This window comes from Brachycentrus maculatus, unplaced genomic scaffold, assembly GCF_059751285.1.
Source record: "Brachycentrus maculatus isolate JH-2025_06_01 unplaced genomic scaffold, ASM5975128v1 h1tg000285l, whole genome shotgun sequence".
In the NCBI taxonomy this organism is placed as follows: domain Eukaryota; kingdom Metazoa; phylum Arthropoda; class Insecta; order Trichoptera; family Brachycentridae; genus Brachycentrus; species Brachycentrus maculatus.
The window spans coordinates 1,761,106-1,777,180 of record NW_028281036.1 but is presented as its reverse complement, the minus strand read 5'-3'; the positions used below and the strand labels follow the sequence as shown (position 1 = coordinate 1,777,180).

Here is a 16,075-nt window from a genome sequence, read left to right as displayed (position 1 = left end):
TATATATACATAAACATTTTTTTATTTGTTTCTCCTTTTAACAATTGTAAACGCGACTAGTTTCGAGAACTACAGATGTTCTTGAAACTAGTCTTTATGGTGAAGTAGTTTATTAATGTTCTCAACAGTGGTCTTACAGAAGTGTTTTAATTAAATATCAAAATCATCATGATATTCTACAAAGTTAAAACTATATAATCAATAAAAAATGTAATAATATATACAATCAATTTGTATTGAGCTATTTTATTGAATGAATCATCTTTTAAAACGTCACCATATACATATGTTATACATATCTAGACATTGTCTCAGCTCAAGGCGTTTGTCAAATGAATATGGGATTCCCATAGTACACGAGCTGGCCAAACAATGGAAGACTCCGGCTCCGCAGAAATTGTACTTCCTTTCATTACAGGCAAACCTCGATATAACGGACCTCTATTTAACGATCTTCGGATATAACGGACAAAAATCCGGTTAAATGTAAAAAATAAAAAAAAACCTGTAAATATTATACATGCTTAAATCCAAGTGTTGCCGATTTTTTTTTATTACTATATGTTAGATAACGAAGTTTAACTATATTATACGCATTTTCGTAATTTTAAAGAGTTGATTGTAAAAAAAACAGCATACTTCAAAAGTGCAAAAAACACTTGATTCTTTTTCAACGCAGGATTACCGAAAGCATACGTGTCGATATCAAATAGCATCGTCACTTCACGACGAGTGTCCTATTTTTATATAACGGAATTTCAGCTTCAACCTGTCCGGGAGTATGGAAGTAAATGAACGTCAGTGCTAATTTTCCTCAAAGTAGACTTGTTGGTATTATAGCAATGGCATCTGTGGATATTTGTATGTAATTTTGTAAAAAATATATAAAAAATCTGCGTTGATGTTGTGCGATGTTGTGCGATGGGGAAGAGAAAGAAGACTTTTCTGGAGAAATCATGTGGGAAGAGCGAGTTCGGATCGAGTGGTGAGGATAGCAGCGGACAGCAGCATAAGCGGGATCAGACCCCCAGGAAGACCACCTAAACGATGGAGGGATAGCTGGTCTTCCACCTCCCAGGAGTGGACCGGAGAATGACAGGGCTTAGTCCAAAAAAAAAAGAAGAAGAAGAAGAATAAAAAATCATGTAAAGATGGTGTGTTTTATTATTCTTTTTACATAATTTCTATCTTTATAATATAATACATAGATTCCTCGAAAAAAATCATGGAAAAGAAACCTACTTCCAGAAAGAGTCAGACATCAATTATATTACTCCCGGAAAGGTTAACGGACACTCACTCCCTCCAATTGGTCCGTTATATAGAGGTTTAACTGTATTCGTAGAAATCAATCACGACAAACAGTGGCTAAGTCAGTTACAGTGGCTGATTCATTTGATTGCAATATCCAGGAAGGACCTTGTGTCGGCTAATAGGACCTCAGGTCCAACGATCGCGATCAGAGTGATCACACCAGTAGTCGAACGCTTCTCATCTCGTGAGGTCGCGGTTCGACTCCCGGCGGCAGTTCGTATCGGCTAATTTATCGCGAACTCCTTGTCTTTTATGCTGTCAAAAGAAAAGGGAGTACCGAAAGCCGCGAAGGCCTGAAAAGTAGTGTGATTTAAAAAGTAATGTGAAAAAAAATTAAGGTATTTCTGTTTATAAATAACGGTGTTGAATTGGTGTTCACCTTGTGATGATTGGTTTTCTTTTTTGATGGTCTCGAAAATTTTAAAGGTATTTTTTCTAACACTCTCCTTATCATTCATCGTTCATTCACTGTGTAATACTAGTTTAAAGTGAACGATAACATAAAGTGAACGATATATGATATGGAGAGTGTAATATTACCATACTATGTAAACAATGCTTTTAATATACATTTTTTTTTCTATTTATCTAATGGTGTTAAATTGGTGTTCTTCTTCATCTTTGTGATGATTGGTTTGTTTCTCTTACGGTCAGTCTCAGCTTGTTTCGAAAAATTTTAAAGACTTTTTTGCTAACACTCTCCTTATCATTCATCGTTCACTTTGTGTAATATTAGTTTAAAGTGGTATTACACAAAGTGAACAATGAATGATAAAGAGAGTGTACTCTTACCAAACTTTAAAATTAACAATGCTTTTAATATCAAAAATGTATTTTTTTATGTTTATTTAATGTTGTTAAATTGGTGTTCTTCATCTTTGTGATGATTCGTAGTTAGACTCCACACGTCTCTATACTGGTGTTAAATTGGTGTTTACTTTTTATGTTAAGACAGAATTATAATTATTATTTTTTATGTTTGAATGTTCAACTAATTTAAACACAAATGTGGAATTGTTTAATTTGCTTTATTATTATTAATGTTAATGTAACTTTTTTTCAAAATATTTTTCAATGTTAATCTGTATAATTCCCGAACAAATAAAATAAAAATAAGAAATAAATAATCGATGTAACGCAACTTAATTTTCTTTATAGGCTGGTAACATTTAACGTAATTTAATTCTTTGCATAATTTTTTTTTGCATTTACGAATTTCCATTTTTTGCATTATTATAAGTTTTACTTAGAAATAAATAACTCGTACATGGTTATGAAAAAAAACTGAAAAGTATGAACTTAAAAAAAATATATAAAAATATTATTCCGATGTATATTCTACCAAAATCAAATTCCAATATGTGAGTCCAAAAACCGTCATTATTAAATAATGCCGATTATTGGACTCGAGATTTATGAATCCATAAAATTATTTTCAGTATTTCCTGAAAAAAGGTTTCAGTCAAGTGCCCGATAACCGAACATTCACCCTTCTTTTTTTAGGTACCAATAATATTATATTTAAAAACTTCAATAAGTTTCATTTTATTGATGTATTGTTATAATGTGTATAAGGTGCAAAGACCTTCAACCCTCTTTATTGTTGACAATAAACACATTATCCTTTTATTTATTTATATTTATATTTATCAAAAAAGTTAACCTTACGTTCAGTAAAAAATAAAGTCAATAAAATCCTTTTTTTAATAATTGATTATTCATCACATCTTATACCGTCTTTATCAAATTTATTTATAACTTTTCAGAGCTTATGTTTGTCAGGAAAAAAACTGTTTTAATAATGGTGAAATTCATCACCAACTCAATTTTTTTTAAGTGACTAACTCTCTATCATAACGTATTTCCGCGGAAATAGGCAGAGAAAATTGAGCTCCACACCACTTTGCGAACATTCTTCGTCTCTTCTACATTATGTAATATCGAATAGAGTAAAAAATCACTTATATTTATTTACTCCCCCCCCTGGGAATCGCACCCGGTACCTCAAGAACGGTAGCCAAACGTGCTGACAATTACAGTACGGAGGCGGACAATAGTGAACACACGGAGATATTAACATAATTCTGAGTATACACACGGAGAAAAGGATAACGAATCGAATGGCATTAAAAGTCCATTTTAAAAAAAAATGTCGAAATGCGGTATTGCATGCCAAACGACGATATGTTAAAAGCAGAAATGTCTTGAAAATGGATTAAATTATAATGTTTTTTGTACCCTTATACGTAAAACAAATCAATTTAAAAATCTGAATTACTACCATTGTCCTTAAGTAAGAATGACATAATTGTCATTCTTTGACGCCGAATCTATTAGTTTTTGTCATTGTTTACTGTCAACATAACCTTGTCTCGTAAGAATTCTATTTAACATCAATGATTTATATATTTTTTTAGATAAGTAGGTGTAAATTTATTCGTAATATTTTTTATCAAACCATTTGGCCGTGATGCACTTTAAATTGATTTCGTAACATATTCTTTCGATAAACGAATTAGGAAGTTATTTTTTTTCAACGTCTAATTTATTTATTTCTTTTTTTTCATCATACACATAATTTCAAATACTAAACTATAATAATGTGCCGTCATTAAGTTTTTCCGTGCCCAGGGCACATTTTACAATCCTTTTTTTTTGTTTTTTTTTTTTGACATGCAATCAAATACGACTGCGATGACATCAAATACGATGCGATTTATTGCAGGTCTACCCACTTCCATTATCCATTTATGAATAGCTCATTTATATTTAGCTTCCATTTTTAATGACTTTATAAATGATGAAAGCAGGTTGTGCAACTTTATTGCATAATACAGTAGAACCTCTCATAACGAGCATAATTTGTTCCAGAATCTTACTCGTTACACGAAACGTTTTTTTATGTTGGCTCGCGCAGAAGTCCCGGCTTACAAGTTAATGTCGTGAAAGAGGGACTTGCCCTTTCACTGTATTTCGTTATGCGAAATTTCACTCGTTAATGGAGAAACTTTTTCAAATATTTTTTTGTTCGGATTTGTTATGGGGGGTTTCACTGTATTCTATGTTCTTCTCACTAAAACAGGTACCTATGTGTTGAGTTTTGTTTGATGTGCCACTTTGTTTTGAATCTTGAAATTCTACACATAATATATTACCATAAATTGTGTCTATTATGATCTGTATGCTTTGCTGATTCGTAAGCCACTTCTCCACAGGGGCAGGCAGAGAAAATAGAACGCCACATCAATCTGTATTCGCAAATAATCTTCACCACTTCTACCCGCTGAAATATTCAGGATCCTGCATTCATCTTCATAGAAGGATCTCTGCTAAATAAAAGGTTTCCCAATCTATCCATAGATGGCTCCAGTGAGCTCACACATAAGGTGTCATGAGATTTATGATATCCGTAATAAATTAATAAAAGCAAGTTTTTTTCAAACCAACATAGATGGCTGTTGTGAATCATACATACCTACTGTGTCGTGAGATTGATCAATATATATAGAGTAGTGTGGTTGTCAATCATGGGCAGAATGGTGAATGTTACGCGTGTGTAAAGTGATCACTTAACCGGTCTATAAACCCTGTTAGTACCCAGACTTCCATATTCTTTTTCATCTATATATCAAAATGTCATAAATGGTATTTTATGTAAAACATTTGTTTATTTTTTTATATTTAAATCTAATAAAGGCAGCCTTCAAAAGGAACTGGGAGTGCGCTTAGGACTCGCATGGTCCGCATTTAACAGTATGAAGGCTGTCTGAAGATCGGATTTATACTCAGTGAAGACCAAATGCCGCCTATACAATGCCTGCATTGCTCCTGTTCTCTTATACGGCTGTGATACATGGTATCTTACAAGGGCCCAGAGCAGCCGTGTACTAAGATTTGAGAACAGATGTCTGCGGAAAATTTTAAGCGTGCGGTGGTTTGACTTTGTGTGGAATGAAGAGATAAGGCATAGGATGCAGCTTATCTTGGTCACAACTGTCGTAAAGAAAAGGCGATTCAGTAGGCTTGGTCGTGTACTCCGCATGCCTCCTGAGAGCCTTAATTAAGCTTGCCTCTTTTACAAGGCATCAGGTTCGCGCCGCCCAGGACGACCACTGCTGACAATTCGTCAGCAGTTCTCATCAGAACTTTGCGACGCGGATCTGACTTCGGAGGATGCAAAGGACTTGGCAGCCGACAGAAAAGCCTGGAGACAGTTTGTGGACTATGCTCCACTTAAGGAGCGGATATGGTTCAATTAATTATTAATATTTAAATCTGTTTGAAGATTTTTTTTTAAATGCCACGCGTCTAGCAGAATATCAAATTAACCATGACAAAGCAAACTATTCGAACCTTCGAAAGGAGCCAAGGCCTATTCGCTCTTATTTCAAAGAAATATCACATTTCAAAAGTATTACATTGGCCGCGATAACACTCAAATCTATATAACAAGCCCACCGACGCGAAAATGAGATGATATTTAAAGAGATTAATTTTCCGCGATACTTTAATCTTACCGACTTGACGGTGAAATAAATGATATGAAAGAAAGATATAGTTATAATATTTTTATATGTCGCAAACGCAAATGACACTCTTGTTATTATTATTTTAACCTATTTATTAGACTAACTAACTAACTAACCATCACGCCGCTTCCCCGCAGGGGTAGGCAGAGAGAATAGAGCGCCACACCACTCTGTCCTTGCAAACATTCTTCGCCTCTTCCACGTTCATGCATCTCCTCATACATACCCGCCGATTGTTACGACTCCTAACCTGACCACTTTCAAGTATTTGGCATACCTGATCGTGCCATGTTTTTCTCGGTCTTCCTCTGCTTCTTTTCCCGCTAACATTCGCATCATAAATTTGTTTTACCGTTCTTTCCTCACTCATTCGTTCTACATGTCCAAACCATCTCAACACACCTTTCTTAATTTTATCCATAATGCTTATCTCAGCTTTGCATTCCTTCCTTATTAGAGTATGAATAAATCTCCGCCTCCGTAGTGTAATGGTCAGCACGCTCGGCTTCCGTACTGGAGGTCCCGGGTTCGATTCCCAGGGAGGGTCGAATAAATATAAGTGATTTTTTCACTGTGATATTTATTCAATATTACCCTGGACTGGTACCTGAAGCGGAGGGCTGATCACCTTTCTTTCATGTGTTAATGATCAAGATAACACTGCGTTTATATGATGCAGTGCCCTATGCACCATTGGGGTGCGGATAAGGGTTTGAATGAATGAATGAAATTTGAATTGGAATTCTATATAGGTCATTTTTTTGTATCAATATTTTGTAAGTATCTACTATACTATTTTCCGTACATATTTTTTATTCGAAAACTATATTGAACTACATGTTCAAACCTTTATACTCCAATGAGTTTAATACAAAACTCAATTTAGGACAAAATCTCATAAATACTCGTATATTTTCACTGAAAATGGATAGATGTTAGGATAAATGACTGCAATGAAAATATTTATATATATTTACCTCTTACCAATTATTGCAATTTTTACATAAAAGCAAAAAGTTTATCTTTAAAAAAATAAGTAAAATTCCTTTTATGCATGTTAAATGAAAAGAAAATATGTATTTAAAAAAACATAAAAATCTTTCAAAAAAGACCGAAAAATGTATATACAATTAACATTGAGTGTAAGTCCCTCTCCAAGCATAAGAGCTAAGTCTCTTTTTTGGAGAGGCACTGCGTAACTAGTATAAGATATGTTAAAAGTAGAAATGTCTAGTAAATGAATTTAATTGTAATTTTTTTGTAACTTTATTAAATAAATAAAGCATAAGTAAAAACACATGTACGTTTAATGCATAATATTAACTAAAATCTGTAATAAATGGTAACAGGTATAAATATTTACATTAATCGATTCGACAGTCACTTTGCGGTAATATCTATCCATTTTAAACATAAGTTTTACTTGGTAAATACCGTGTTCCTATACGACATAACACATCCCTGTTTAACACCATGTTTGTTGATGGTCTAAATTCAAATACTTAAATGTAAGCTGGATTAAACGAACATTTAAGTGCAGGGTATTATTAATGTTGACAATTCCACATTTTTTTTAATGTTAATAATATTAGTATATAACCACTCACCGAGATTTTTATTTCTACCGTTGAGACGTACCTGTCTCTTCGTCAGGAAAATCACTACCATGTTTAATCTCACCTCGTAACGCATGTTTGTGCTGAAACCTTTAGTGTATGTTGGTCTTCGGGTCGACCAAAAATCGCATGTGTTAAACATTTTGTGTAGTTTTAAGTGTGTAAATGGCGCTATGGTGGTGAAGGGGGGTATTGTTTGTATGATGTGGTAGTGATTGTCCTGACGAAGAGACGAGTACGTCTTGAAACCCGTAGACATTAAAATCTCGTTGAGTAATTACATACTAATATTATTAACTTTTTTTTTAAATAAGTAAAAATGACTAACCACAAAGTAAATACTTAAAATATTAATAATATCGAGAATAGATAATTCCATATTATTTCCTATATAAATTTACAAATCCAAGTAATCCACTCGCATAAATGAATTGCAATTATTATAATACATGATTATTGTAAATCGATGCCGTGTTTTTCCATAGAAACATTCCTATGGTAAATTTTAATGAGATGCCGATTTTCCATTAAAATAATAAATCACGGGTGGATTTTTTTCTAACCTTCGACCCTGATTCGTACTTTAATGGTGCATAGGACACTGTATCGTATTGCTGTGGTGTTAACTCGATCGTTATAATTTACTTTGATTGTTTCATTTAGTTTAATTGAGGTAATATCTATCAATTTTTTCAATTAAATTTTTGTTGGTAAATACCACTATTTCTAAAAATCTATTGTGATACGTTTTCGAAGCTCTCCGCAACAGCATAAAAACATGTCACAATAGATTTTTGAAACAGTGATGTTTATCAAGTAAAATTAGAATTTAAATATTTGTTTTTAAACAATCATTATTAATTGTGTTGAAATAGTTTGGGCTTGTAAATCATACGAATGAAGAATAAACGATAAAACAAATTTATGAGGCGGATGTGGTTGGTAATGGAAGCAGAGGAATACCAAGGAAAACTTAGCATGATAAAGTAATTATAATTATGTGGTCAGAGGTCTGAATAATCAGCGAGTATGAATGAGGAGATGCGTGAATGTGAAAGAGGCGAAGATTTGTCGCAATAACAAATTTGCGGCGTCCTTTCTCTCTGCCTACCCCTGCGGAGAACCGTTTGGGATAAGTCAGTTAGTTAAACGATTATTTACAATAATATGTCGAGAGCACATTTTTAAAAAAACATGTTTCATTTAACATTTTATTATTTATTATTATATCAATTATCCAATACAGCCAGACAATTAAATGCCAGGTCGTAAGCCCTAGGATGCTCAGACGTCCATCTTATTTCATCTAAAAAAATGATGTTTCATATCAAGTTTTGTATTTGATTACGCGTTTTTATCGATTGTTGCGCGGTTTGATAGATAACCCTAAAATTATCCGGAGCATTGGTCTTTATATTCTCTATAGTTACCTAATACAGCGTCGGCATAGATTGTTTCACATTCCTATATACAGGATCAACCTGCCGATGGTTATGCCTGTAGGAAGAGCTACCGCTATGTTGAACAATATCACACTGGATATTGATCTGTTCCACGTGTCTGAAGGGGTATTCCGGAGCGGGACTCTTCTACATCTTTAACCAGAGTGTTAAAGATTGTATTTAATTTAATATTGAATTAATTGATTTGTATTTAATATTGAATTAATTGAATTAATTGATTTGTATTTAATATTGAATTAATTGAATTAATTCAATTTGTCTATCATGAGTAACGCATCGTGGATGACATGGCCGAATTATGCGATATATTTCAAATCTACCAAACTCCGTTATGCAATTATTATTAGCTCTTTCATACTCAGTTTCGTTATTTTATGACTTAATGGATAATAGAATCAAGTTTTACAGCTTTATTGCGTAATTATCATAATTCCTATGGCCAAAGGTGGTGTATGTTTGATTTTGATTGGAGTGTTTCTGTGTTTCTGATATTGTGGCCGTAGTGTAATGGTTAGCGTGTTTACCTACGGTGCAGGAGGTCCCAGGTTCGATTCCCAGGGGAGGGGGTGTAAATAAATATTAGTGATTTAAGTAGTTAACGTTTTAGGAGTTCAGTTCATTTCGAAAATTCGATGTAGATACCGTCTTATACGCCTAAAAACTAGGCGTAATTTATTTTATAATTTTTTTTGTTTATTTATACTTGTAGATAACGTCTGTTGATGACATACACCAAATATCTCAAAATTGACAAAAATGTAGTTAGAGCACTTTACGTAGGGCACGTCGATATGTAGTTTTCGAAACTGGTACTGTGTAATGATGATAAAACTCATTCAGTAATATTATATAAGTGTTTTTATTTATTTTTATTTTTTATAATCAACGCAGTAATATAATACAAGTGTTTTTATTTATTTTTATTTTCCGCAAAGTTAATGCCGAATCGATAAATAATATAAGGTTGAAGTACTCTGCGTGTTACTTCTTCGATTGAAATATTATATTTAAATAATAAATAATAATAATGAGCCTGATGAATGAAGATAATTACGTTCAAATGCAGTTTGATTGCCATTATTGCGTTTCGCCACAAACAGTCATTTATTATCTAGACATTGTATCCGAGACTGACATTATAAGTATGTTATTTAAATTATTTAAATAACATGCAAGTCATTGCATCTTCTGTGTAACTAATGTGTAATCGCCTGACAGAGGTGGAAAAAAACCCTTTTCTGTATTATTTTAATTAAAATAATAATTTCTTAACCAAGAATTTTTATGACATATCGACAAATATTAAGATGTTTTTAAATCATTTATTTTTGAAGCACTAACTTTGTGATTTTCCATCTTGTAATTAAAATGTAACTTTGTTTTAAAATCATAAAATAAATTTTAAAACAAAGTTACATTTTAATTATAAGATGTTTTTATATATACATCACACATCATTTTTCAGTAATTCCTTCTCTGTCCAAGCGGCCAGACTATGGAATGAATTACCTCTCCTTGAAAAAAATGCACTTTCTTTAATAACTTTTAAGAATCGTCTGAGATATATTACTTTATTTATGATTAGAATCCTAACTGTTCATCAAACCTCCCCCCTTAGTTTTTTCCTCTAACTCTTTCCCTAAACTCCCTTTTTCCTTTGCCTTCCTTATTATCATCTTTAGTAATTTATGTTTTTTTAAATGTTCAAGTACTATCTACCCTCTGATTGCAAACAGCTATATTTCAAACGTTTTGATCAATATCACTAGTCCGTTTTTGGTTGGTTGGAAGACATTGCTTTTTTTTGCAATAAGCTCACCAATGTACTTATTTCATTTCCGTACATGAAGTTTTAATAAAACATATTTAGAGTCAGGTCTTTTAAAGGACTGACATTGGCTGATTAAAGTGATCGTTTCATCAAGATTTTTCATTGATATCTCAACTTAAGATGTTTTTTTATTGAGATAAGAATATTGAGTCCTTTCATTTAAAGGGTCGACATTGGCTGATTTAGGTGATCATTTTGTGAAGATTTTTCATTGATATATCAACATAGATGAAGAAGTTTTTATTGAGATGTGAATAATGAAGTCTGCCAATCTATCTGACATTGGCTGATTGATATGATCGCTTTATCAACATATTTTATTGATACACAGATACCTCAACATCGATGAAGAAGTTTTTATTGAGATGGGAACAATGAAGTCTATCATCAATCTATCTGACACATTGGCTGATTGAAATGATCACTTTATCTATATTTTTCATTGATACCTCAACATAGATGAGGAAGAATATATAAATTGAGACCTGCGACCTATCGTCGTCTTGTTTAAGTGATAACTTTATGTACTACTCATGATTGAAAACGACAATACACAAATTTCCGATACACAAAGTAATGTTTACGCTTGAATAAAAAAAATCTTAAGCATGTTACTTCGTCGACGACATCTATCTATAGTTGAAATTATTAAGTTTTATTTTGAGAAACCTTCATGAAATGTATGTAAGATTCTTCTTGATTTTACATACTATTTGCCCTGTAAATACCTAAACTTCCATATTATTCTTCGTGTATATTTAAATCTTAAGTGAAACAAATTCATTCACAAACAAGTGAAACAAATGAAAATGGTATTTTCTGGCGTTTCTCATGTGTGTGATTATAATCCAGGATTCGGATCTCACATACTAATATAAGAGTTTCTGCTTAATAAAAAGCTTCTTTACATCTCACCAATAGATGTCTCTAGTGAAGTTCTAGTGATTCATGAACAAGGTTTCTAAATTGGTTCATATATATAGAACTTCCAAGAATTTGAGTAGTGTGGTTGTCAATAATGGGTAGAATTGGTGAATGTTACACGTGTGTATGACGTGAATGTTAACTATGAAGTTTATTTAAAAAAATAATTAAACAATACATTTTCTTCAAAACGCAAAAACAACACTTTCTGCCCTGTAGCGGGTAAATATTAAGTTAAAAATATGCCGCTTTTGTTGGGATAAAGTACATTTTCTGGGCATTCCGTAAACATAACTGAAAAACTGGAAATTTACGATTTTTGATATATGACGTTCTTGATAGGAGTGAGCGACATATACTCGTATAATAGTGTAAAGTACAAAAGTCGTTTTGATAAGATATTGAAATATCATTTTTTAAATCATTACGAGCTGCGTAAATATTTAGGTTAGTAATGAATGAACTATCGCTAGTACCAAGTACATATTTTATCACTTTATTTGACGCATCCCAGATATAAAGTCGAATCTCAGCAAAACTTGATTTTTCTGGACAGAAATTTAAAGAAAACATATCTTAATCTTTTTCAAAGAATAATTCATATTTCAATATATGTAAATTGTTTGTATATGATCACTTCTTTGGGTGTATTAATATAAACACGACTATATTTGTGAACTTGTCGCGTTTATACAATAAAATATTAATCCAAAGAAGTGGTCCAATACAATTGTGATTATTTTTTTTAATTTGAATATTTATTTTAAAAAGATAAATATGTTCTTTTCAACCGATGAAAATACAACACCAAAATGTAAGACATTCTGGGTGTGTCTAAATATTTGTTCACAAATATGGATTTTCTCCACTTGGGAGTTATTTTTAAATTTTGACATCTAAACCCTGTAAATACAGTTCTAAATACAGTAAATACCCAGACATCCATATCCTTCTTTATGTTTGTTGAGATTTAAAAAATAAACTAAATTTTCATGTTATTTCACAAATTTCATACCAAATTGCGTACTAAATTATATCGAGAAATTTATTGGTGTCTCAACATAGACGAGGAAGTCTATTGAGATATCGGAATGTGGAAGTTTGGACAAGGCTTAAGACCGATCATATTCTAACCCTTATCCGTACTCCAGTGGTGCATAGGGCACTGCACACTATAGACGCAGTGTTATCTTGATCATAAACACATGAAGAAAAGGTTATCAGCCCTCTGCTTCAGGTACCAGTCCTGGGTAATATTGAATAAAATATTTGAGTGAAATAAACATTTATATTTATTTGACCCCCCCTGGGAATCGATCCCGGGACGTCCAGAACGGAAGCCGAGCTTGCTGATTATTACGCTACAGAGGTGGACTACTGAAGACCGATCATAAACTATTTTGATCACATTATACACAAGTTAATAATGGTAAATGATACATATCGCTCACTGCTTTCAAGAACGTCATAAATCAAAAAACTTGATTTTGCAGGAGAATGTTTTTAAAGTTTAAAAATATAACACAATGTATTAAAAATAAATATCAAGCCACTTATTGAACTTTTTACTGTGCAACAGTTCTTTTGAGGTAAAACCTGAAGGTGTTTTCTCCATTTGAAAAATGTTAAGTATATTTAAAAAAAATAATTAAACCATACCTTTTCTTCAAAACGCAAAAACAACATTTTCTGCCCTGTAGCGGGTAAATATTAAGTTAAAAATATCTTTCTTTTGCTGGGATATAGTACATTTTCTGGGCATTCCGAAAACATGCACAACTGAAAATTGACGATTTTTTATTTATGATGTTCTTGAAAGGAGTGAGCGATATGCTATGACAGGCCGTAAAACTTGTAAATACACAGACTTCCGTATCCTTCTTCATCTATGTTGAGATGTCAAGTAGGGATGACATTGAAACATCGCTTTTGTGGTGTTCTGCATTGTGACAAGGAGTGTCGAGATTTAGGTCAGTGCATAATTGAATATAGTTGCTTCACCTTTATGCATAGGTAGATACTGTACTCGTATACTGGTATTATGATAATCAGCGTCTAAGAGAGATAGCTTTACCATTAAAGATAAGATGGATAAACTGGATTATTATATCATTTCCTTGCGTTGTGTACACTGACCCCGACTGTCTTCTTCTTTGAGGCGGGATATCCGATATACAGCATCTTAATTTTCTTTAAACCCAGGTAACATTTGTATTATTTTTCAAGATATAATATTGATGTCTCAATATAGATGAAGAAGACTATCGAGGTATGGGTATTTACAGGGCTTACGACCTACACAGGCTATTTTTCTAAAGTATTTTTTTTTTCAATATATAATATCTACATTTTAAATAGTTATTGCAGTATTCACCATTCCATGAAGGATTGACAAACGTACTTCTCAAGTTGTTGGAAACCCTACATATATCATTTATTTCATGCCTCTGTACATGTGAGTTCACTGCAGCCATCTATGGTTGAATTGGGAAAGGTTTTTTTTTAGAAGAGATAATTTTATTCGGATGTATGCAAGATAAAGGCTGGTTTATGTGATTACTTTATACGAGTGTAACGTTCACCATTCTACCCACGATTGACATCCACACTACCCAATTTCTATTGACACTGTATTTTATTGCCGTAGTGTTAACTTGATCGTCATTTTTTTATCATACAGACTGAATGGTGTCAGTGCACCATTCATAACCGTCATGATCAGACTTCAGACTGGTGATATCATAACCGACATCACCAGTCTGATGATGTCAAATGCGACGAAACTCGATTGCTGTACAAATAAAATTCATGTGGAAAAAATTACATAGTTGTTATTTTATTCTTAAATAATTTGTAAGTAAATATGGATATCTGGGTATCTAGGTAACATTTGGCGCAATTAATTTTTTATGCTTGAAACATCGTTTTAGTATTGAAAAAAAAAATTTTCTTCGAAATAAATATACGGTTTTAATAAAAAGAGTTATTGAAAGGTTTTCGACAAGAAAAAGTCAAATTCCAATGAAAAACCGCACGAAGACACGACCGACCTCTTGCGTGGCCGTCCTAACTAAGTAACTAACTAACTAACCATCACGCCGCTTCTCCGCAGGGGTAGGCAGAGAGAATAGAGCGCCACACCACTCTGTCCTTGCAAACATTCTTCGCCTCTTCCACGTTCATGCATCTCCTCATACATACCCGCCGATTGTTACGACTCCTAACCTGACCACTTTCAAGTATTTGGCATACCTGATTCTGCCATGTTTTTCTCGGTCTTCCTCTGCTTCTTTTCCCAATAACATTCGCCTCATAAATTTGTTTTACCGTTCTTTCCTCACTCATTCGTTCTACATGTCCAAACCATCTCAAAACACCTTTCTTAGTTTTATCGATAATGCTTATCTCAGCTTTGCATTCCTTCCTTATTTCACTATTCGCACATCTATCATACATCGTTTTGTCGCACATTCTTCTGAGAGATCGCATTTCGACTGCATTCAGTCTACTTTCATCCTTCTTTTGCCAACTCCATGTTTCACTTCCATACATTAGAGTTGGAACCAGGACTCCGTTGTGCACTGCCAGTTTAGCTTCCGCTGATAGGTTTAGGCGTGGCCGTCCGCATTGTGTAATTGAATTTTGCGAATTCCCCCTTGGTAAAATGTTTTCTTAAAATCTACATTTACATTTATATTTGTGACGGATGTGGTCCCGTGGTTAGTGTCGCGGACTCTTAGGATTGAGTTTCTCGGTTCGAACCCACTCTACCACAATTTGATGCCTATTTCTAATAGTGAGCCGCCTAGGCTCACAGAAATAGTATGAAATTGAAATATTTGTTTAAATAATAAAAACACAAACATTTCTCCCTTTATTTAAATTAAAACATGTAGAAAACTTAAAAAAAAGAAAAAATAGTTACTTCAAAAATATTAGATACCTTTTGGTCATATTATTTCGAGAAATAAAAATACTTTGTGTTCTGATCCACTCACATTTTTATTAACCAACTAGTTTCGGCTACAACCTGTTGCCCTCTTCAGGGTTTAATTTATTACTAGTAATAAATTTTTATTTCTCGAAATAATATATCAATATGATCCACAAAGTTAATGCTTTCAATATTCAAAACACCTTTTGGTCACCCTGTAGTATGTTCTGATACATTTAACATATGGAAGAGACCGCACGTGCTGGAAAAAAACACGCACACGTACTATAAACATACACATTTGTCCATCATGATGTACATATGTAATGCATACGTTATTTGGCGTTATCAAATATCACTATGATACTTAATGTGTTTACTTATCACCTAAATGACTATTTAATTACAAATCATATGAATGAACACACACGTATCATAATTTTTCTTCAGATGTATCAATATAG

At 32.9% G+C, this 16,075-nt stretch overlaps 1 protein-coding gene across 1 annotated transcript in view; it reads left to right on the top strand.

The window, feature by feature from the left end:
* The first annotated feature begins 1,394 nt into the window (after positions 1-1,394).
* The window catches only part of LOC148305156 (uncharacterized), a 131,343-nt gene continuing 116,662 nt past the window's right edge, over positions 1,395-16,075 (top strand). The window contains exon 1 of the mRNA XM_088267229.1: positions 1,395-1,740. The gene's annotated coding sequence lies outside the window, so the exon portion shown is untranslated. The remainder of the gene's footprint in view (positions 1,741-16,075) is intronic.